This window comes from Canis lupus, chromosome 9 (genome assembly GCF_003254725.2).
Source record: "Canis lupus dingo isolate Sandy chromosome 9, ASM325472v2, whole genome shotgun sequence".
NCBI classification, from domain to species: domain Eukaryota; kingdom Metazoa; phylum Chordata; class Mammalia; order Carnivora; family Canidae; genus Canis; species Canis lupus.
The window spans coordinates 33,892,903-33,916,307 of NC_064251.1; the positions used below are offsets into that span (position 1 = coordinate 33,892,903).

The 23,405-nt window shown below is 40.4% G+C and overlaps 2 long non-coding RNA genes across 7 annotated transcripts in view; one reads left to right on the forward strand and one right to left on the reverse strand.

Moving 5' to 3' along the window:
* The first annotated feature begins 112 nt into the window (after positions 1–112).
* Positions 113–21,791, forward strand: LOC112655544 (uncharacterized). Of its 5 annotated transcripts, XR_007412965.1 has the most exons (6): positions 256–397; positions 5,388–5,508; positions 8,566–8,704; positions 14,574–14,888; positions 18,318–18,436; positions 21,616–21,791. It is a non-coding gene; the product is annotated as an uncharacterized LOC112655544 (long non-coding RNA). The 5 variants fall into 5 exon arrangements; XR_007412966.1 differs by lacking the exons at positions 256–397; positions 18,318–18,436; positions 21,616–21,791 and adding an exon at positions 113–251 and having other exon boundaries at positions 14,574–15,026; XR_004818608.2 differs by lacking the exons at positions 18,318–18,436; positions 21,616–21,791 and having other exon boundaries at positions 8,552–8,704; positions 14,574–15,026.
* The window catches only part of LOC112655545 (uncharacterized), a 47,027-nt gene continuing 40,525 nt past the window's right edge, over positions 16,904–23,405 (reverse strand). The window contains exons 4-5 of one of the 2 annotated variants that reach the window (XR_007412968.1): positions 18,700–18,887; positions 16,904–17,044 (exon numbers count right to left, since the gene is read on the reverse strand). This is a non-coding gene — a long non-coding RNA (uncharacterized LOC112655545). The remainder of the gene's footprint in view (positions 17,045–18,699; positions 18,888–23,405) is intronic. The other variant, XR_004818609.2, reaches the window with a different exon arrangement.

The window sequence follows — 23,405 nt, forward strand, 5'->3', positions numbered from 1 at the left end:
GCTTCGGTCCCGAGCTGAGTAGTGATTTTGTTTTCCTGCCCCCTCTGGTCTCAGGCGGTGGGCTGCTCAGACAAGTGTCTCATTTAGGGCAACCCAGCTTAGACCCGGTTCCACCGCCGGCTCAGAACTTGACTTTGTATAGCTCAGCTCAACACGCCTTGACCTAGTGGCGGTGGCCGAGCCCTGACCAGTCAACTAGGACTGAGACCTCAGCTTCTCTTTAATCGCCCATCACTGGGCCTAGCGCAGAGGTGAGGTCCATTGAAAGGTTGAAGAGTGAATTGTGCCTGTTACGTATCCAACTCTTTCAAAAAAAAAAAAACAAGAAAAAGCGCGCGTGTGTTGGCAGAATCCTGGAGTTTGTTCCTCTTTCTGACCTCATTCCCGAGCCTCTCAGGTAATATTTAAACGAGCTGGGGGGATGTGTTAGAACTGTGACCCCTGGAGACCACAGTTGCTGCTCAGAACTGATCCCACTTGCATGGCGGCCCAGGGAAATAAGAACCTGTTAACATTTTTTTCAGAGATATCTGAAATCTGGATTTTTATGTAAAATGTTGGGATTTTAAAATATTTGTAATGAATTCAACTTTTAAGAAAACCCTGCCGTCATAAATATGCTAAAACATCTGCACCCTGAGTTTACGGAGGATTTTCTTCATAGTATGTATTTGTTTGCAATGGTCCCCAAGGATGTGAAGCAGTTTACAGAGATAACCTAGAACATTATTAAAACTGTACCAAGAACTCAGGGGGAATAGGAAAATAAGAGGGGAGGAATTTAAGATGAAGTCATGGATAAGGATACTATACAAAATGCCTGAGGTAATTGCCTGCCCAGTTACTAAAGATGGACTGCAAATTTGACTCCAGTCATCCCAGAAGTCATAGGAAAGAAGGGAACACAAGTATATTCAAAATCCTAAGTGCCTTTGAGATTAAAAAATAAGTACATTGTTTAGGAGAAGGGCATGTTTTCTTCGTTCTAAAAGTTGATTGAGTGCATTTTACCAATGTCTCTGAGTGATCCCGAAATAAAAAATTCAGTTTGATCCTGAACAGATTCATAGAGGATCTTTGGTAGTTCTAGAACTCTGTGATGGTTTCCAAAATTATGCATATACACGCATGTACTTTTTCTGCAAAGAGGATTTGAATTTTTAGTTAGATTCTTATAGGGGTCTGTAGATTCCCAAAGCTAAGAGACCTCTGAAAATTTTAGAGGGAAGGACAGATTATCTATCTTTTAGAATATCCTTCATTGATTATCCATCAGTGGGATTTTTGAAACTGGGCTTTTAATTAAAAAAAAAAAGAACCTGATTATTTTCAAAATGACCAAAGAAGCTGACCAAAAAAGACACTATTTCAACAAATTTTTTTTTTAATTTTTGTTTTTATTTATGATAGTCACACACACACACACACACACAGAGGAGAGAGAGAGAGAGAGAGGCAGAGACACAGGCAGAGGGAGAAGCAGGCTCCATGCACCGGGAGCCCAATGTGGGATTCGATCCCGGGTCTCCAGGATCGCGCTCTGGGCCAAAGGCAGGCACCAAACCGCTGCGCCACCCAGGGATCCCTATTTCAACAAATTTATTCAGTTTTTAGCACTGTGCTACTCGGTTAGTAGCAGAAAAGACATTAATTAATTAATTAATTTCAAGACATTTTCATTCCAGAAAAATAAGAAAATTGTAAATTTGCTTTGATTTATTCTTGTCCAATTTCAGGCAGTTATTTCTTTTTTTTTTTTTTTCAGGCAGTTATTTCTGATGTTCAGATGAATACAAGTAGAATTTAATATAGAATGAATAGGATATTCTTGCTCCTCTCTTGGCTTCTTTTATTGTATTTGATGTAACCAAATTAGAGATTCTGGGGTCCATCATGAGGTCAGAATATAGCAGGAAAAGTCTGAGTGGCTCTTTTTTTTTTTAATTTTTATTTATTTATGATATCACAGAGAGAGAGAGAGAGGCGCAGAGACACAGGCAGAGGAGAAGCAGGCTCCATGCAGGGAGCCCGATGTGGGACTCGATCCCGGGTCTCCAGGATCGCGCCCTGGGCCAAAGGCAGGCGCCAAACCGCTGCGCCACCCAGGGATCCCTGAGTGGCTCTTTTTTAAGGTCTACCAGGATGACATTAGTTTGGTGATTATTACAGTTAAGGCTGTGATCTTTTTTAAAAAAGTATTTTATTTATTTATTCATGAGGCACACAAAGAGAGAGAGAGAGAGAGGCAGAGGCACAGGCAGAGGGAGAAGCAGGCTCCACGCAGGGAGCTCGGTGTGGGACTCCATCCTGGGTCTCCAGGATCATGCCCTGGGCAGAAGGCTGCACTAAACTGCTGAGCCACCCAGGCTGCCCCTCTTTTTTTTCTTTTTTTTTTTTTTTTTAAGACTTATTTGAGAGAGAGCACGAGTGTAGGGGTGAGGGGCAGAGGAAGAAAGAGAGAATCTCAAGCCAACTCTCATCTGAGCACAGAGCCCTCCACAAGGCTCAATCTTAGGACTTTGAGATCATGACCTGAGCCAAAACCAAGAATCTGAAATTTAACCAGACTGAGCCACCCAGGTACCTCAAGGGCGTAATCTTAATATCAGTATCCCAGGGGATCCCTGGGTGGCTCAGCAGTTTAGTGCCTGCCTTTGGCCCAGGGCGCGATCCTGGAGTCCCGGGATCGAGTTCCACATCGGGCTCCCTGTGTGGAGCCTGCTTCTCCCTCCTCCTGTGTCTCTGCCTCTCTTTCTCTCTCTCTCTCTAATAAATAAATAAATATTTTTTAAAAATATATTAGTATCCCAGAGTTAATTAACATATTTTAGTCCACAAGAGTAAAAAATAAGAAAGCAAGCAAACCAAACCATTTATTCATTTTTTGGGAGGCAGGGAGTGGGGGGAACAGATTCATTTTTGGTAGCCAGGATGCTCAGATTGTATACACCAAGACAACTGTTTTGGCAGGTCTGGAAAACAGATCAGGCAGTTGCTTAGTAAATGAGTAATCAAAGCAAAATGAGGCGAATTGTTTTGAGAGATCTCATTCAGATAGTGGTGAGACCTTAAAAAATGACCCCTGCCCCACTTCAGAGTATATGTCTTCATTTATACCCCTTGGATTTTGTGTGTCTGCTCCCTGGACAATGATGCTGGGTAAAGACTGGAGATTTTTTTTTTTTAAGTAGGCTCCACCTCCAGCACAGAAGCCAATGCAGAACCTGAACTCAGGACCCTGAGATCAAGAGTCAGATGCTCACCTGAATGAGTCACCTAGGCACCCTGACAAGTCTCTTTCTGTAGCAGATCTTCACATAAACTTTGAACAGCATACTAGACAAATTAGATTTCTGCTAACCGATTTACAACCACTTCCAGTTTTCCTCCTGAGATTACATCCTCACCTTAATTAGGGGTTCACAGTATTTGCGAACCCCTCAATTACACATTCACTGGTAGTTTTAGGGCTGCTCCCACAGCTAGCTAATTTATGAAGTATACATTTTATTAGCTTAATCCTCAGAAGTTGCCTTATTTTTAACACTGTTGCTGTTTATAAAAAGTGACTTCCTCAAAAAATTTTATTTTATTTTTTCTTCTTTTTTTCCTCAAAAAATTTTAAATGCTTTCAATTCAGTCTAGTAAATATATACTAGTGTCGGCACTATATTTTACCCTGGAAATAATTACTTGAGGGAAAAAAAAAGGTTGAAGTCACACAACCCAGTTTTTCAGTTATTTGCCGAACACTTTATTCTCTATACCTGTGGTGATAGTTATGCAACCCTGTAAATATACTAAAAATCATTGAATTGTACGTACATAAAGCAAGGGAATTGTATAGTATGTAAATTGTAACTCAATAAAATTTTTTTTCTAAATGGGGAAAAATATTTACAAAATCAGGTAAGTCACTCGCTAATGCATTTCTCTAAAGGCATTATTGGGGATAGTGAGTATTCTAGAATAATTTGCACTGTAATACGGCTTTTTGAATCTGGAAGTTCTGTTTTCCATATTCATGTGTCAATCCCTACTGTCTTCCTTGGGGATTCCTTATTTTTACTGGGTAAAGAGACACAGAGATGAGGAATATTTGATTCTACTGTGTACAGGAGTTCCCTTCAGGAACAGTTCATTTGCATGACTCTGTTCCCTTGTTCCACTTGCTTTAGTGCTAAATATTCTCTGAAAAAGGAAGGACTAGTATATATCTTTTTATTTCATTTATATTTGTCTCATTTCTAGCAAACTCTACGGAGGACAGATTTCTGCTGTAACTTCTTTATTACCAGTAAAATCTCTGTTAAAATTATTGACAGTTTGGTAACTGCCTTTTGAAAGAGGTGGGCCGTTAGATGAGCAGAATGTTGTTTCTATGGAAACCTCATCATGTTGCTACCAGTGGATAGACACAATGGGTACAAGGATTGTTTTCATTTCACAGTATAAAAATGATGGCCACTTTACAGGCCCAAATAAGTCCTCTAATAATATAGTCTGGGTAATCTTATTTTAGGACTGGCTTCCCTTATTCTTTGACTCTTCTTGTTTTGTTTTTGGCCATTTCTTCCCATCGTTAATAACAATAAGATATGATCTTGCCAGAAACCAGCTATTAAAATGATGTTACAAATAGATATATTTTCACCATGTCTCCCTCTTCCTATTAATATTATGACTCTCTCTTTCTTAGTTCTTTCCCTTAAAAATTAAAACTGCAATTCATGTTGCACATTTCCTAATTGGAGTAAATGGCTCTTTAAGGAACTTTATGGTTTTTTTTTTAATTTTTTTATTTATGATAGTCACAGAGAGAGAGAGAGAGAGAGAGAGAGAGAGAGGCAGAGGGAGAAGCAGGCTCCATGCACCGGGAGCCCGATGTGGGATTCGATACCGGGTCTCTAGGATCGCGCCCTGGGCCAAAGGCAGGCGCCAAACCGCTGCGCCATCCAGGGATCCCTCTTTAAGGAACTTTATTAAAAATATGTCGGATGGGCAGCCCGGATGGCTCGGCGGTTTAGCGCCGCCTTCAGTCCAGGGCGTGATCCCGGGGACCTAGGATGAGTCCCGCGTCGGACTCCCTGCGTGGAGCCTGTTTCTCCCTCTGCTTGTGTCTCTGACTCTCTCTCTCTCTCTCTGTGTCTCTATGAATAAATAAATAAAATATTAAAAAAATATGTCGGATATGCTTTATTTGCCAAAAATGCTACTCTTTTTTTTTTTGACAAATCTTATAACTTGGGTCCTGTATAAGTGTTAGCTGTGACTATTAGTAATAGTGATATTATATCTTAGTAATGCTATAGGTATGTTAGAAATATATATATATTTTTAAAATATATATATATATATTTTAAAGATTTTATTTATTTATTGGACAGACAGAGCATGCAAGAGAGTACAAGCAGGAGGAGTGGCAGAGGGAGAAGCCAGCACCTCACTGAGCAGGGAGCCTGACTGATCTGGGATCATGACCTGAGCTGAAGGCAGACACTTAATGGAGTGAGTCACCTTGGCCACCCCTGTTAGAAATAATTTCAATAAAAATTTTTATTTAAAAGTTTTGAGAGTATAGGTATTTTTTTTTAAAGGATATCCCAGATTAGCTTAAAACTGTCAGAGTTATTTTCTAGATTTACTTGCAAAGTGGAGTAGTTGCAGCATAGACTGCATGATCCACAAGCCTAAAATATTTACTGTCTGGCTTTTCACAGAAAAAGTTTGCCAATCTCTGACCAAGAGGAAAATAACCTGTTCTTGTGATTTTTACTTAAACCAGATTCAAAATACAGTTTTGTCATGGTCTCTCTTCTTTCTACCCCAACCCCCAGGTGTTTTTATCACGGGTAATATTTTACATTGTTAATATTTGTAACCATAAGTAATACACTTTTTAGAAGTAACATTTTTTACAGGCGCTTCATTAACCATTACTGAAGTTTAGCATATGGTACCTAGAACTGGTGGAAACCAACTGCCCTGCGGGTGGGACCAGCTTTGAAAAAGAGGTGTTGTTGATCTGCTCTGCTTGCATTCTTTTGTAATTGCATTCTTTTGTAGTGTAGTTGACTGAAAATTGCCAGTGCAAGAGTGAAGGTTTCTGTAACCATTCTTGCATTGAAGTAATGCAGCATGCAAAGAGTTCATAACAGGTTTTGTTCTAAGTAAATATCTAATAATGTCCATTCACTGTGGAATTTGCAGATGAACTTCCCCAAAATTTGCAGATTATATTCTACAGTTCTGGTATCCTCCCAGCTTTCAGGCTGGTGCTGGCCCATTATCTAGACCCATGCCAATGAGGCTCTTCCTTGTCTGGCTCATACCTGCTTCCACGTGGCCAGAGCCACTATGCCTCACCAGATGCAATTCCTTCGCAGTTATTTTCTATTCTGTGGAATCCAGACACCAGGGAAGAAAACATTCTTTCCTTTGGCTTCAGAGTCTCCATTTCCAGTCTTGGGATCTATCTTGTATATGATTGAGAGTGAGACTGTTTGCCTTTAGAGGAAGCTTCTTCTCTTTCTGCAGGAATATAATCTCTCTCTCCACCTCCACCAGAACAATTTCATCAGGTCTTAATGGGCCAACATTGGTATATTTTCTGAAGTCTGGATTGTTCACAATTAATACCACATGTAGGATAGTCTTAGTACATAGTCAAGGATGAACCTTGCCAGCCAAACATAGTCCAGTATATTTTTTCTTTTCCAGTTCCATTTCCTTTAATAAGAGATGAAGTCTATCTTTTATGTGGTCTTTTGGATCTCAGTTTCTGATACAGTGCATTCCACATCTTAAATAACATACTCATCCCTACAAAAGCATATCAAATCAGTAATGAGCTAAGAAATATTTCTATCTGTACCTTCTTAGCCCCTCTAATAATTTAGAGTGGAATAGCATGTATTGGGGCAGCCCAGGTGGCTTAGCAGTTTAGCGCTGCCTTCAGCCTGGGCCTGATCCTGGAGACCCAGGATGGAGTCCCACATCGGGCTCCCTGCATGGAGCCTGCTTCTCCCTCTGCCTGTGTCTCTGCCTCTCTTCTCTCTCTGTGTCTCTCATGAAGGAATAGCATGTATTTACCAAGCATAATTTATATGTCCAAGTAATATATTCAGCTTCTCAATCTAAAATATCTGCATTTAGAAAAAAAGCTTTCTTTATAGTTTTTCCTCAAAATGAGCAAGTGGGTGTTGCTTTAAATTTGCACAACTAGAGGGATCCCTGGGTGGCACAGCGGTTTAGCGCCTGTCTTTGGCCCCGGTTGCCATCCTGGAGACCCGGGATCGAATCCCACGTCGGGCTCCTGGTACATGGAGCCAGCTTCTCCCTCTGTCTACGTCTCTGCCTCTCTCTCTCTCTCTCTCTCTCTCTCTCTCTCTGTGACTATCATAAATAAATAAAAAATTTTTTAAAAATTTGCACAACTAGAAAGCCCCATTAGGTAGGCTTCTTAACACAAAAGAAACAGTCTAAAGGATTATTCAGATCCTTCACCTTTATGGATACAATAACTGCTTATCACTCTAACATGGTCTTTTTTTTTTTTAGCTTCAACTAAATACAGTTTTTTTTTTTTTTTTAAGAATTTTATTTATTTATTCATGAGAGACACACAGAAAGAGGCAGAGACATAGGCAGAGGGAGAAGCCTATGGTCCATCCCAGGACCCCGGGATCAGGACCTGAGCCAAAGGCAGATGCTTAACCGCTGAGCAACCCAGCCGTCCCTAAATACAGGTTTTAAAAAAGTTACAGTCATGTTTTTTAATAATGTTTTATCAAGTTACAGTGCCAAAAAGTTTCTTATAAACTCCTAGTTTGCTAGTTCACAAGACCCATAAGAATATTTGGGGCTCTAGTTACATTTCCATCTGACAATGTACTCTTTAAATACTCTAATTGCCCTTAAGAAAATCTCTCTCTAAATGTTGATGCAGCAATTTGTATTCAACAATCTGAATGCCAAAGCCACACCCCCACAGATTGAGTCTTGCCTGCAGAGCACCATCATTTTTGAGCCTTTGTCCTAAATCAAAGAAAGTACTTGCTTGGGGATGCTATAAAGCAATGGAAGCTCTCACTAAGCATGATTTGCACTGTACCAAGTTACTAAAGTGGTTTCCAAAGTTTGCACCACTATAAACAGTAAAAAAGCTACCTGTATCAACTAAATTGTGTTAGGTAAGCCTACAATAATGAAACAACCTCAGAAATTTCAGTGGCTTCACAAAAGGTTTACTTCTTATTACCTAATGGCAACCATGGGTGGGCAGAGGCACTACTCTACAGATCTTCTTCTAGATTCTAGCAAATCTCGAATTCTGATCTGGTGTGATGGGTTTTTGTTTAAATTCCCTAAACCATTTACTCGTGTGATTTTGTACAAGTTCCTTAACTTGGTTAAGACTCTGTTTATAAAATGGAGATAATGATAGTACTTTTAGGGTTGTTATAAAGGTTAAAAGGTTAAATGTGATAACATGTAGAAATCGACTAGTAGTAGAGTGCCCTGTACACAGACGTTTTCACTAATTTCACAGTGCTTTGTATTCAGGCTCTGAACTCCTGTGCCCTTGGATTATCAACATTTGTGGTTCAGATGTTAGTCCACTCTACTTTGGAGGGAAGAATAAATGAAACACAACTTTGTCTTGTGACTAACTTGATATCGTGGGGATCTAGCTTAGTAGAAGGTAGGTGAAGTTCTTTTTGTTTGTTTTTGTGGCAGGCAAAAAGGGTTGGGAGATTTACCGGCCTATGCTGAAAAAAAAAAAAAAAAAGTTGAGAAATTCCCTCTGTGTATCACATAAAGAAGCAAAAGTGTCCCTGGCCTCTAGGAGGATGCAGGATACAGCCTCCGTATCCTGGAGCCTCCTCCAGCCAAATATATAACTGGAGGAAATGTGATGTAGCTCTTTTGCCCTTCTGTGTTTCTGAAGAATGTCTCCCTTGTGGAAAAGCTGACAGGATGATAAAAACCTGATTAATGTAATGCTTTTCTCTATTGCTCAGGGCTTATCTGTGTGTGTGTGTGTGTGTGTGTGTTAAAAACTAGGTTCCGGGGATGCCTCGGTGACTCAGCAGTTTAGTGCCTGCTAATCCTGGGGTCCCAGGATCGAGTCCTGCATGGGGTTCCCTGCATGGAGCCTGCTTCTCCCTCTGCCTGTGTCTCTGCCTCTCTTTCTCTCTGTGTGTCTCAAATGAATAAATGAATAAAATCTTTAAAAAAACAAACAAATTAGGTTCCTCTTTGCTGATCTATTTCATGTGCTGAGCATCAACCTATTCTTATAACAGTATAGACTTTGGAGGTAAGCAGATCTGAATTTGCATCCTGACACCTTCACGTGCTCATTATATTATCCAGGACATCTAAATGCATGTCCTTTTAAAAAATAATAAATAAATAAATAAACAAATAAATGTCCTTTTATTAATCAATTCATCTGTTCCTGTATTCATTCTCATTCTGAACATTTATCTTGCTATGCCAGGCCCTAGCTGGGGTACTTCAGGGTTACAAACATGAAGAAACATAACACCTACCCAGAACAGTTTGCCTTTGATCCTCCACAGTAGCCTACAAAGTTTCCTGATCAGTCATACCATCATTAAACACTTTTTTTAATCATTAAACATTTTTTAGCACAAACCTCTCATGTATGTACATTTTTATATATTGACTTATATATATACATATATATATATATGTATATATATGACTTCTATACTGTTGTGTACATAATAAGACATTTGATTAAAAAACATATGGTGGGGCACCTGGGTGGCTCAGTCAGTTAAGCATCTGCCTTCTGCTCAGGTCATAATCTCAGCATCCTGGATCAAGCCCACATTGGGTTTCCTGCTCAGCAGGGAGGCTGCTCCTCCCGTCCCCCCCCCCCCCCCCTGCCCCCGCCCCTTGCACTCTTGCTTACTCTCACTCTCATTCTCTGTCTCTCTCTCCCCCACTCAAATAAATAAAATCTTTAAAAAAATTTAAAAAGATGGTATTTTAAGAGTGCCTGCATAGCTCAGTCCAGATTGTCCAACTCTTGATTTTGGCTCAGGTCATGATCTCAGGATTGTGGGATCGAGCCCCACATCAGGCTCCCCTCTGGGTGCTGGGTGCTCTCCCTCTCTCCCTCCCCCTCTCCTACTGCCCCTACCTCCCACTCTCTCAAAAAAAAACAAAAACAAAAAACAAAAAAAATATGGTATTTTATTATACACCACCTGAGTGTATACACCCAATTTTATATTATTTTTTAAGATTTTATTTATTCATGAGAGACCCAGAGAGAGGAAGACACTTAGGCAGAGGGAGAAGCAGGAACCCCCAGACTCCAGGATCACGCCCAGAGCCATTGAGCCACCCAGGTGTCTTCCCCAATTTTAAAGGCTACTTATCTAGTGATAAGTTTTTCTGAACTTCACTTTCTTTCTGGGTTTTGTTTTTGTTACGTAAATTAATCCATTTACTAGGCTGGCAATGTTTCAAATGCTATAGCTTCTACTGGTCTTTTAACTTCTTCAGTTTTCTGGTGGCAGACTTTGCTGCGAGGGTACAAGTGGTGGTGTGGGTCCAGGCACTACCAGCTACTGTTTTCATTTTCATGCAGACACCACAATGCCAGATCCCCACAACTTGTCTCTCTTTTTTTTTTTTTTTTTTTAAGATTTCATTTATTTATTCATGAGAGACAGAGAGAGAGGCAGAGGCATAGGCAGAGGGAGAAGCAGGCTCCATGCTGGGAGCCCAATGCAGAACTCGATCCCGGGACTCCAGGATCACACCCTGAGTTGAAGGCAGGCGCCAAACTGCTGAGCCACCCAGGAATCCCCACAGCTCATCTTTTCATCTTGGTTTTGCCACAGAATGAGTTAGTGCATTCGGGGTGCTGGCTTATTTCCATCTTCACAATTTTTCTGAGGGAGGCACTGGAACAGGTCCTGGATTTACCAATTCCAACCTTCTTGGTGTGTTTAGCTGTGTCCCCACAAACTAGGTCTGACTCCAGAAAGGAAAAGATGCGTTAAACTTCACTTTCTTCATTAAAATTCTGATGATGAAATCTTTCCCACGGTATTGTTGCTCATTTACTCAACAAATTTCATTGAACACTCTGATGTTAGATTCTGTGTAAGGGGCTGGAGAGATAGTGCTAAATGTCAGTTGTATTTTTTTAATGTCTAAGGGGAGTTTCTGTTGCAGGGCGTTACTATTTATACCTCATGTTTTAATTGATATTCAATATATTAAAATCCTTAAGTTTTAAAATCTAGTTTCTCAGGGCATCTGGGTGGCTCAGTTGGTTAAGTGTCTGTCTTCGGCTCAAGTCCTGATCCTGGAGTCCTGGGATCAAGACCTGTGTTGGGCTCCCTGATCAGTGAGGAGCCTGCTTCTCCCTCTCCTGCCCCCCCACCTGTGTGCGCGCGCGCGCTCTCTCTCTCTCTCTCTGTCAAATAAAGTCTTTAAAAAAAAATGTAGTTTCTCCTATGTTTTTAGAATCAAACATTTTGGTAATTATTAATCTTCTGTAAAGATAAGATCCATTATTTTTACTTATTCTATGATTATTATTCAATTAAAACTTACTTTTAAAAGATTAAATCCTCGACATTTAGCATGTTAAGTAAGTAGTTCTCAAGTTTCACAAAACATTTAATTACAGATTCAATATAACTGATTCTTTCAAATCCTTCAAATTCCTAATGTTAGTCCTCTACCAGTCCGGGTTCAATATAGGAAACTGACATCTCTAGGTTGTCTTAAGCAGAAAGGGGTTGAATATAGGAAATTAGGTACTTGCCAAATTGTTGGAAGCAATGGAGGAGTGGACTCGAGGTATACCTCTTGGCATGACTCCCAGAACATGACAGAACTGATCTATCAAGAATGTTGCTGCTTCTGCCACAATCAGGAAAATGGAGATAGGAGGCCAGAACCTGAACTACTGAGACAAAATAAATCCAACAGGGGTCATAGAGCTGGGACTAGGAAGTCCTAGTCACCACCACCACGATTGCCTTAACACTGAATTGTGCTATTGGGCTGCCACTTCTGCAATTGTTTCTCAACACCCAAGAAGTTAGAAACTAGATACTGGCAACCCCAAATTTTACTAACACAACACACTGCAAAGTGCCAAGAAGATAGGCTTTGCCACACTTCTATCTTCTGTCTTATTTGGTCCTTGTTGCTCATGTGTATGTTGTGGTTCTTCTAAGTGAACTGAAATTTCCAGGAGGAAAGGTGTCATGCCTTCTTTTTTTTAGCCTGTCATACAGGCACACAGAGGTTGCTCAGTAAATACACACTGATGCTTGGGTATTCAGTATATTGACATTTGATACTGTCATTTTGATGTCCTGGTTTTGATTATCCTAGTCTTCCATCTCCTTCAGCTTAATTTCCAGTATGCCAACCATAAGCAATTGAGCATGCACAGTAAGTATTATTGAAATGCGTAAGAAGAACTGGATCATTTCCACTGGTAAGTCAGAGACCTTCATTGTGGACATTACTGTGTACCTATTTTGCTGTTAATAACAGATGGTTTAGGAGTGGTTGTCTATAGCAGAAAGTTTTATAGTTTATATTAGGGCATAAGTACATCTAATTGGCAGAACTTCATTTATGCCCTGTACCCTAACTGTGTAAGTGTGTTGGGAATGGTACCCATATAGGGTACTTATGGCCATCATGCACATTTAATACAAAGCAAAATTTCCTGTTGTAACACTACTTACAATCCAATAATTATCTAAAAATTCTGTTTAGAATGTTAACCAAATTCTCTTCAACTTTTTTTTTTTTTAAGATTTTATTTATTTATTCATGATAGACAGAGAGAGAGGCAGAGGGAGAAGCAGGCTCCATGCTGGGAGCCCGACGCAGGACTCGATCCCGGGACTCCAGGATCGCGCTCTGGGCCAAAGGCAGGCGCTAAACCACTGAGCCACCCAGAGATCCCCCTCTTCAACTTTTCATATTAAAATCAAATATTATTCAAACCTTTCCAAATAAGTATGGTTCTAGAAGACTTCTGGTTTTCAGATAGCAGAGTATAGACGTATCGGTTCCACTATCATCTCAAAAAACACAAGAACAAAGACCATAGACCAAATCCTCTTTGATAAAACTTAGAAGACGCCTGAGGCTTTAAACCATACGCACACGTAGAAAGTGGGAAAAGTAGAGAAAGTAGAAGTGGGAAGTCAATGAGTGACTTGGCAGCCTGGCAGAGTTGCAGAAGGGCACCCAAAGCAAGCTGAATTCTCTCACACAACCTATGAAAGACTCTGAAACAGGGTGCCAGGTACCTGAGTGGTGGAGACTGACACAAAAGATAGAAGCTCTGGAAAATTTTGACCCAAAGCAAAAGAATTGTAGCCAGTTCTCCCTCCAGTCAGGTCCTGCCCTTCTATATGCTGCTTACAATCAACTTTTTAGTGCCTACTCATAAATATGAACGGTCAGTCAAGGACTGCCAGAAAATATCCAACAAGAGGCTGAAACAAGTAGGGAAAAAGAGCAGATGTGTGTGGTGTATTTATAAAACAATTATGGGGGCAGCCCCGGTGGCGCAGCCGTTTAGTGCTGCCTTCAGCCCAGGGCTTGATCCTGGAGACCCTGGATGAGTCCCACATCGGGCTCCCTGCATGGTGCCTGCTTCTCCCTCTGCCTGTGTCTCTGCCCCCACCCCCTCTGTGTATCTTTCGTGAATAAATAAATAAAAAATCTTAAAAAAAAAAAAACAATTATGGGGTAAGAAAGGAACACTCTTGAAACTTTTAATTATGATAGTAAAGAAATGAAACGAATTCAAAAAGCAAGGACACCTCTCAGAAACTAGAAAAACAGATGACACTGAGAGAAAAAATAAGAAAATTAGAGAATTCAGGAAGTTTAAAAACTACTAATGAGTATTCCAGAAAAAAGAATGATAGGGAGAATATTATCAGAGAGGTTAGTACAGAAATATTTCCAGAACTAAAAGATAGGAGTCTTCAAATGGATAGAGATCACCAAATGCCCAGCACCATGAACTAAAAGGAAACTCCCCAAATTATATCCTTGTGAAATTTTAGAATACTATAGGTAAAATATCCTAAAATCTTTTCATGAAAACAAAATACATCACCTACCACAATCTCCCTCTCAGCCCTGAATCAGAATATCAGATTTCTCAGTAACAACACTGGAAGCTAAAACAACAATCACAATGAAACAATTCCCTGACGTTTATGAGTAAAAATTTATTTTTGGTGTTTAGTCTATACACATCCAAACTTTCAGTCATGAGCAAAGCCAGAATTTTTATTTATTTATTTTTTATTTTTTATTTATTTATGATAGTCACACACACAGAGAGAGAGAGAGAGGCAGAGACATAGGCAGAGGGAGAAGCAGGCTCCATGCACCGGAAGCCCGACGTGGGATTCGATCCCGGGTCTCCAGGATCGCACCCTGGGCCAAAGGCAGGCGCCAAACCGCTGCGCCACCCAGGGATCCCAAAGCCAGAATTTTTAATGATTTATCTTCCATTCATTATTTCTCAGGAAGGTGCTGGAAATTTGTTCCAATAAAAGAAAGAAGTAAACCAAGAAAAAAAGAAGACATTGGATGCAGAGAACAAGAAGTTTATGTGGAGAGAAACAATGGAATTTCTAGTATGATGTCAGAGGGCAAACCCAGGAAGACAACTCTGCAGCTCTTTTTGAGGACAGCTAGTCTAGATTAGAGCAGAACACTGAAAAACTGCAAGTGTGGTGTCTTTAGCAGGGGAAAAAAGTAATGGATAGATCATCTGAAAAAAGTGACCATGTAAAACTTGTATTGAAACATTTCAGTATTGAGTATTGCAAGATTTAATGGTAAGTTCAAAAATATTTAAGCGCATGAAAAATGAGGTTGGTGTATCCATACAATGGGATGTTACTCAGCAGTTAAATGAACTATGAAAAGACATGGATGAATCTTTTTTTTTAAATAAATTTATTTTTTTATTGGTGTTCAATTTTCCAACATTAATACCCAGTGGTCATCCCGTCAAGTGCCCACCTCAGTGCCTGCCACCCAGTCACCCTCACCCCCTGCCCTCCTCCCCTTCCACTACCCCTAGTTCGTTTCCCAGAGTTAGGAGTCTTAACATGGATGAATCTTAAATGCATACTGATAAGGGAAAGAAACCAGTCTGAAAAAACCACATACTGTACGATTCCAATTATATGACATTTTGAAAAAGACAAAACTGTGGAAATGATAGATCATGGTTGTCAGGGACTCAGGAAGAGGGAAGTGAAACACATGGGCTTAGGATGGTGAAACTATTCTGTAGGATACTCTAATGACGAGTATAAAACATTAAAATCTATAGAACTTTTTCAAAAACCCATCTTTACAGCACAAAGAGTATAAAGTTTAATGCATGCAAATTTTAAGTATCATTTAGGAAGTTGAGGGAACCCAGTATAAAATGCATAATGTGACAAATCTAAATATATTGCAAATATATGAAGCAAGCTCTCTGGTGGGAGTGGGAGAATAAAGTTCTTACCTAAGTAACTTTGGAAATGAGTGTAGTCTGTAAAACTAAAGGCAGAAGGAACTGTACATAAGCACTGTATACACACTGATAAACGGATTGCTTCCTGGGTTAATAATTCTGAAAAAAAAACTGTATATTGGAATTGAACCAGTAAGTAAGTGGAAGGCTGATGGTGAGAGCTATGTTCTCAGTATTGGAATGGGAGCTTATAGACAAGGAGAGAAAGACGCAAGGATGATTCATGTGGTAATTGGAATAGAGTTGAAGATGGTATGAATTCATGTTTATATATAGAGACTCAACTACATATAGAAATATTTATAGATTTGAGGGTATACATAGATTAGCATACTGTGTATATCTCCTATTTCTGTCAGCTGGGAGGGCCTAGAAGCAAGACACCCTAGTAGAAATGAGCATACCTAGCACTCAGGTCTTGGCTTCTAATACCATTCTCCGGTAGAAGGAACCAGAGTTCCTTGGAGAAATGACTGTAAGCCTGTAGCATTTTGTAGTGCCAGAAAGTAAGAGAATGCTTAAAAAAAATCTGGGAAGTCTGGGTGGCTCAGTCAGTTGGGTGTCTGACTCTTGATTTTGGCTCAGGTCATGATCTCAGGATTGTGTGGTCCAGCACCACATCTGACTGCTCAGTGAAAGTCTCCTGGAGATTCCGGGTCTCCTTCTGTGCCGCCCCTCTGCTCTCTCTCTGTCTCAAATATTTTAAAAATAAGGGATGTCTGGGTGGCTTGATGGTTAAGCATCTGCCTTTGACTTAGGGTGTGATCTCAGGGTCCAGGAGTGAGTCCTGCATCGGGCTCCTTGCAAGGAGCCTGCTTCTCCCTCTGCCTATGTCTCTGCCTCTTTGTGTCTCTCATGAATAAATAAATAAAATCTTTAAAAAATATATTTTAGAAATAAAATTTTAAAGAATCCCACCATAATGATGGAGATATTGTCAAAGGCATATAGGAGCCCCCTGACAACTCCCAATGGCCAAACTGGAACAATTTTAAAATAATGAAAAAAAATTGTATTGGATAACCTGAAGTGTAAAAAATAGATATCCATGAGTTTGTACTGTATAAATAAATGATTGAATAAATAGGGAGAATAGACAAATCTCCCATATAGAATTCATTTATGAATGTATGTAGAGTTAACCCCCCATTATTAACTGTGGGCTGAACATAGTGACTTTAATGAGGCAGGGACTGTTGATCCTCCCTTAAGCAAGAAGATCAAGGTTAATGCCAACAGTGATAAGTCCTATCAATAATAGGTACACCTGGTATGATCTAATGAGAATAGTCTTCTCAAAAATAAATTACCCCACACTAATAATGATAAAAACATAAGACAAATCCTCATTGACAGTTATTCTACAAAATATCCGTCTAGCATTCCTCAAAACTGTGAAAGTCATAAAAACAGGGAGGGTCTGGGAAACTCTCAGAACCATGAGGAGTCCAAGGAGACAGGATTCTGGATCAGAAAAAAACAAAACATTAGGGAAAAATTGAGGAAATCGGAATAGAATATACTTTAGTTAATGCATGATTATTGATCCATTAATTGTGATAGCTCTACCCCAGTGTAAGTAATGTAAGCTGTTATAATAAGGGAAACTAGATGGAGGTGTTATGGGGTCTCTCTGTTGCTATCTTTGCAATAGTTCTGTAAATTTAAAACTGATCTAAAATAGAAATGTTTCTTTAAAAACTGAGTTAATTATTAATTCCGGGAAAGCTAAATAGGTTTATGAGAGATGAAGTAAAATCACAGTATACTGTTGGATCAGCCTTGAACAATGTTTACATAGTCATGGTAACTAAAATGTAAAATGTGGACCCAAGCAAAAACTGTGATATAACTGTATTTGGAGGTTGGATGGGGGAGGGTGTAAGAAGTAGTTAACACACATGTATCATAAGAAGTCACTGCAACTGATGAATCAATAGAACAGTATATCACATAAATGTAGAGGTAATTACGAGAAGAACTAAAAGAATGGAAAGTGTTTACTATTGGAATTGACTGGGAGCTATTGTTTTTGGTCGTCTCAAGTCACTATTTTACTTTTTAAACTATATTGAAGAATATAGTTTACATTGCAAAGCACGGAGTACTTCGATAAAAATCTTAAAATATCTAATGACAATAAACATTTCAAATTAAAATCACAAATTTGATAGGTTAAATTCTCTAATATGTTGGCTTTTCTAAAACATCTCAAACATCTACATCATCTATACCTTTATGGGATGGTAAAAATCTCTTATCTAAGAGAAGCCAACCAATGAGACTTATTTTAAAGACTCAGGACCATGATATAGTTCTAGATTTGAGATATAGTAAGATATTCTGTACCGAGACGTTGGTTCCTAGTTAACTAATTCCACGATGATTCTACCTAAACTCTAGGTTTTCATGCCAGTCTCTTCTTAAAACTCCAGAAATAACACCTGCAGATGCAGGCAGGAGAGACTTCTGCTCTAGTTTCAGCACATAGGACAAATACACATTTATTTAAAAAACACAGGCACCTTGGGGCACCTGGCCACTCAGTAGAACATGAGACTCTTGATCTTAGGGTTGGGGGTTCAAGCCCATATTGGGTGTAGAAATTACTTTTAAAAAAATCTTAAAAATAAAATAAAAAAAATAAAAAAAAATCTTAAAAAACACACCACATAGGTTCCTTAATTTTGTTATGTGTATTTTACCAAATATTAAAAAATCTTTTTTTTCCCTTTAGGTAAAAATGACAGTCTTAAGCATAAATAAGCCTCTGAATGTGGTAACCTTTTTCCCCCCACATACATGGTAGTACCTGCTACATATTGAAGAGGAAGAAACAAACAAAAAGCCCCACAGGTACCTCTGCCATTCTTGATTCTATGCTCAGTTTAGAACCAACATGATCTCTCCTAAACATCTACTCTTTTGAGTTTTTTTTCAGGCCCCAGGGCAACACTTCTCCACAGCTCATGCCTAGTATCTGTGAAACAGAATAGGTTGGGCTGCTGTCTGTGTTGGGGACAGAATGCTATGGATTTGAGTCACAGAGGGTTTAGGTAGCAGAAAAGACTAACATTAAATTCTTTCTCTCAGATAGCATAAATGCAATAGATTCTTACGTAATGTAGTATTTCCCAGTAGTGCCAAGCATCCATTTTTCTTGCTTCTCTTTATGTTTCATTCATGGTTCACGCTGATTAGTGTGATACTTGCAAAAGTTACAGAGGACAAAAGAAAAAAAATAACTAAAATGGACTTCATTGAAAGAACATTTGCTTCCAAGGATAACATCAAGAAGGTGACAAAACTGTACAGAATGGGAGAAAATGTTTGCAAATCATATTGAGAAAGGAACCTGTATCTAGAATATATAAAGAACTCTTACAACTCAGTAATAAAATGACAATGTAATTTTTAAAAAATGGACAAAGAATCTGAATAGACATTTCTCCAAAGAAAATATATAAATAGCCAATAAGCACATGAAAAGATGCTTGACATTATTAGTATCAGGAAAAGCAAATTAAAACCACAATGAGAGTGGCGCCTGGGTAGTTCAATTGGTTGAGCGCCCAACTCTTGGTTTTATCTTTTTTTTTAAGATTTTATTTATTTATTCATGAGAGACACACACAGAGAGATAGAGGCAGAGACACAGGCAGAGGTTGAAGCAGACTCCATGCAGGGAGCCCAACGTGGGACCCAATCCTGGGACCCCAGGACCACGCCCTGGGCCAAAGGCAGGTGCCAAACTGCTGAGCCACCCAGGGATCCCCTCGACTGTTGGTTTTCCCTCAGGTCATGATCTCAGTGTCCTAGAATTGAGCCCTGCATCTCTCTGCCTTCCCCTCTACCCCTCTGGCTCATGCTGTTTCTCTCTCTCTCTCTCTCTCTCTCTCTCTCTCTCATTCATAAATAAATTAATTAATTAATTAATTAATTAATTAAACAAACAAACAAATTCTTTTTTAAAAAATGGATGAATTGTATGGTATGTGAGTTATATCTTACTAAAATTGCTGTTTTAAAAAATGGCTTTGGGACACCTGGGTGGCTCAGCGGTTTAGTGCGCCTGCCTTTGGCCTAGGGCATGATCCTGGAGTCCTGGGATCGAGTCTCCCATCAGGCTCCCTACATGGAGCCTGCTTCTCCCTCTGCCTGTGTCTCTGCCTCTCTCTCTCTCTCTGGATCTCTCATGAATAAATAAATAAAATCTTAAAAAAAAAAAAGTGCCATCTATGGGGCACCTGGCTGGTTCAGTCAGTAGAGCATATGACTCTCCACCCCAGGGTCCTGAGTTTGAGCCCCACTTTGGGGATAGAGTTTACTTTTAAAAATGCCATCTAGCTCTTATTCTGTGCCTGGCCTATGGTAGAGACTGAAATAAAAGTTCTTTTTCTCTTTCCTCTTCCCCAAACTTCCCAACCTAGAATACCCCTGAAAGACTTGCTAGATTATTTTACCTCTGACAGGATTTTTACCCACCACCATCTAGGTGATCAGGTTTTCTCTCTACACAAACACCATACACTTTAGACTTTGCCCTTCCTTTTTTGCTTTCCACTGATCGCCAGCAAAGGAATTTCCTAGGATAGGACAGGATACACTGACACTCATTTGATTGCTGAGGAAGCAGCAACACAGACCAGCTCAAAACCGCTTTGTCACAGACTGCTTCTGTGGGCCCTTCTCCCTCCAGGGATTACTTCGCTATATGACTTCTACCTGCCTCACCTTCCCCTCTCTCTAGTCCAAGCCGCCCATTTCCTCTACACTCCCGCTCCCTTAATAACAAAATGCTCTTTCTGTCTGGGCATCAGATTTACCTGTTATTAAAAACTTACTTAAAGTTAATACAACAGGGACACCTTGATGGCTCAGTGGTTGAGCATCTGCCTTTGGCTCCAGTGGTGATCCCGGGGTCCTGAGATCGAGTTCCGCATCGAACTCCCTACAGGGAGCCTGCTTCTCCCTCTGCCTATGTTTCTGCCTCTCTCTCTGTGTCTCTCACAAATAAAATAAAATCTTTTTTAAAAAGTTAATACAACAACTACCAGTAAATATTAGTTTCTTCACAGCTTCCTAAAACTTGATTAATATTTCCCTGAGTCTCTAATTTACCAAGGTCTCCCTGAATCAGTTCTATTGTTGGCTTGGTGTTAGATTTTGGACTTCATTTGCTTGTCTGTAAAGAGAAGTGAGTGGAGGGTGAATGGAGTCCAGATTCTCTGAGGCTCTTCTGGTTCTTAAATTTTATCTTCACTTATTCTTAAGCCTTTTTTAACAGCCACTCAAGATAACTGATCCTATTGCTGCCTGTATGTTACTTCTAATTTTTATAGCATTGGTGTTCAATAGGGAGCTGAAGGCAAGGAGGTGAGGGCAAGGATTAGAACCTGGGCCTCTGTGTTCTTTCTGTGTTTCTTGTAACCCAAACCCACTCTGGAGCACAAAACCAGGTGACCATGAGCCCTCAGTATGCTTATTCATCTTCTTGTAATATGAACTACCAGGGCAAAGAATAGTGCTAAGAGCTTCACATGAACTATTATTTAATCCTCAATATAACCCTATTGTTACTTTCCAGTTTATAGATGGTAAACTGAAAGACAGAGTAAGACCCTAGCCCAAAGGCAACCAGCTGGTAAAACAGTTGTCTAGGATGGGTAACCAGGGATGCTAAATCCTTAAGGCAAATGTTTGTATATCTGAGGAGTAATGTTCATTCTGATGATCCTATATCCGCCTGAATGGGGTTCTCAAATGGTCGTATGACTGGGAAGAAAAATAGGTGCTATGTTCCTTGATACTCAGAGTGGGACCCAGACAGTCACCCAGCAGCAGATAAGTAGGCAATCTTAACATCTGTTGGCAAGATTCTTGGAATGTGGGAGTCTCTAGCCTTTCTCTGAGTGATGAAATTTCAGTCTGTTTTTCAGTCTGTTGTGAAAATATCATTGTAATCAACTAAATCAACTAACTAACTAACTAACTAACTAACTAACTAACTAACTAACTAACATATTCTCCTTTAGAATCCTGTTCTGGTGGCCTCAAATGAACCCAGGGTCTTCTGTGTCCAGTTGAAGTTTGCAAAGCAGAACCTTTAAAATACTTGAACCATTCGAAGCAGGACCTCAAGTCAAGCTGTTGCCATAAAAACACAAATGTTGGGACCCAGAAGACACTAAGAAAAAAAAAAAAAAAGAAAGTTTTGTTTGCTCTAGAAATGTTCTTAAAAGTAAGACAAGCCCCGGGGCAGCCCGGGTGGCTCAGCGGTTTAGCGCCGCCTTCAGCCCAGGGCGTGATCCTAGAGACCTGGGATAGAGTCCCATGTTGGGCTCCCTGCGTGGGGCTTGCTTCTCCCTCTGCCTGTGTCTCGGTTTCTCTCTCTGTGTCTCTCATGAATAAATAAATAAAATCTTAAAAAAACAAGTAAAGCAAGCCCATCTCTGTCCAGGACCAAAGGAGATTAAACTGTGCATAAAGGAAAACAGAAGAAAGGTAGTGACCTATCATCAGATTTAGGTCACTTGGGCCTGGGAATTACCTAAGACGCAGAAGTTTGCCTAAAAGCAGGGTTATTGGGAGAATCACTGAACTTTGAGCTAGGGAAAAAACTTCAAAGTCATTCACTTTAATAATTTTATGACAGAAGGAAAGGCTGCTTAGAAAGAAGGTGGTTTCCTGAAGGTCACCAGTCTGAAGTGGCAGTGGCAGTGGCAGAGCCAGAGGTGGTGACCAGACCTCCTTATAGTTTTACTTCTAGCAGCTCTGGCTGAGCCAGGGGAAGCATGTGAACAAGGAGAAAAGTGCAAAGCATACCTCCCCCATGCCCCCCGCCCCACGGGCTGGTAAACAAAGAAAAGGAGCCACAGGAGGAGGGTTGGAAGAAAACTGCCGTAAGAGATTGAAGAGATGGGTGACTTGAAGTCCTCCTAGGGCTCGGAGCAGAGCCAGAAGGTATTGGGGGGAATCAGAGAGATTCATGCTCGATGGAGGAGGGAGGTCAAAAGAGGGGATGAAGGATATCAATCTGGAAGTGTTGTGCAGGCTGCATTTGAGGAGGGATATTTTAAGGCAAGGAGACCAGTGAGGACACTACTGAGGAATGCATGGGCTAAAAGTCCTTTTACTTCTTAAATATATGAGAGGGAGAGATGTGTCAACCTCGTGCTCATACTCAGCTAGAATTCAGACTTGTTGGGACATATCAGATGAATAGCTTGGGCTGCCTTCCATGACCTCTAAACCCCTAGAGTAATTTCCAGAAGGTCCACTTCCATCCTCCCTTGCCGACCTGCCTGCCTCAGCCGAAGTGAATCCACTTTACCGTGGGCACTCCTACGTACAAAGAGGTCTATTGATGGCACATTGGTGGACAAAGAAGCAAGTGGCAGCAACTGCTCAATGCTTCCCCCCCACCAACCCCACCCCTTGCCCAGCCCAGGGTGGGATTCCTCCCACCGGGAAAAATGGAGCAGATTCTGTGCTCAGAGCTCCACCTGCATGGAGGTTCAGCTGTATCACCCTCCATCTCTGCTGTCCAAGCACAGCTGGTGGAGTCTGGGGAGTCAGGGCTTCCTCAGAATAGGCTTCCATCAGCTGCGGACTATGACCAGGGCCTGACCTTGGGTACCAGTTCCCCCAGCTCCACCCTGCAGGGGCAGGCCTGCTCCGGACTGGACGCTTCCTGCCAGTGGTTCCTGAGAATCTTATCTCTCATTGGCTAATCTCGCCTCTCCTTTCTGCCACCGGTTTGAGGAGTAGGGTCTGTTTATGAATGGCACAACTGTTTCCATCTTTCTTAGGGAAGCAATTGAAC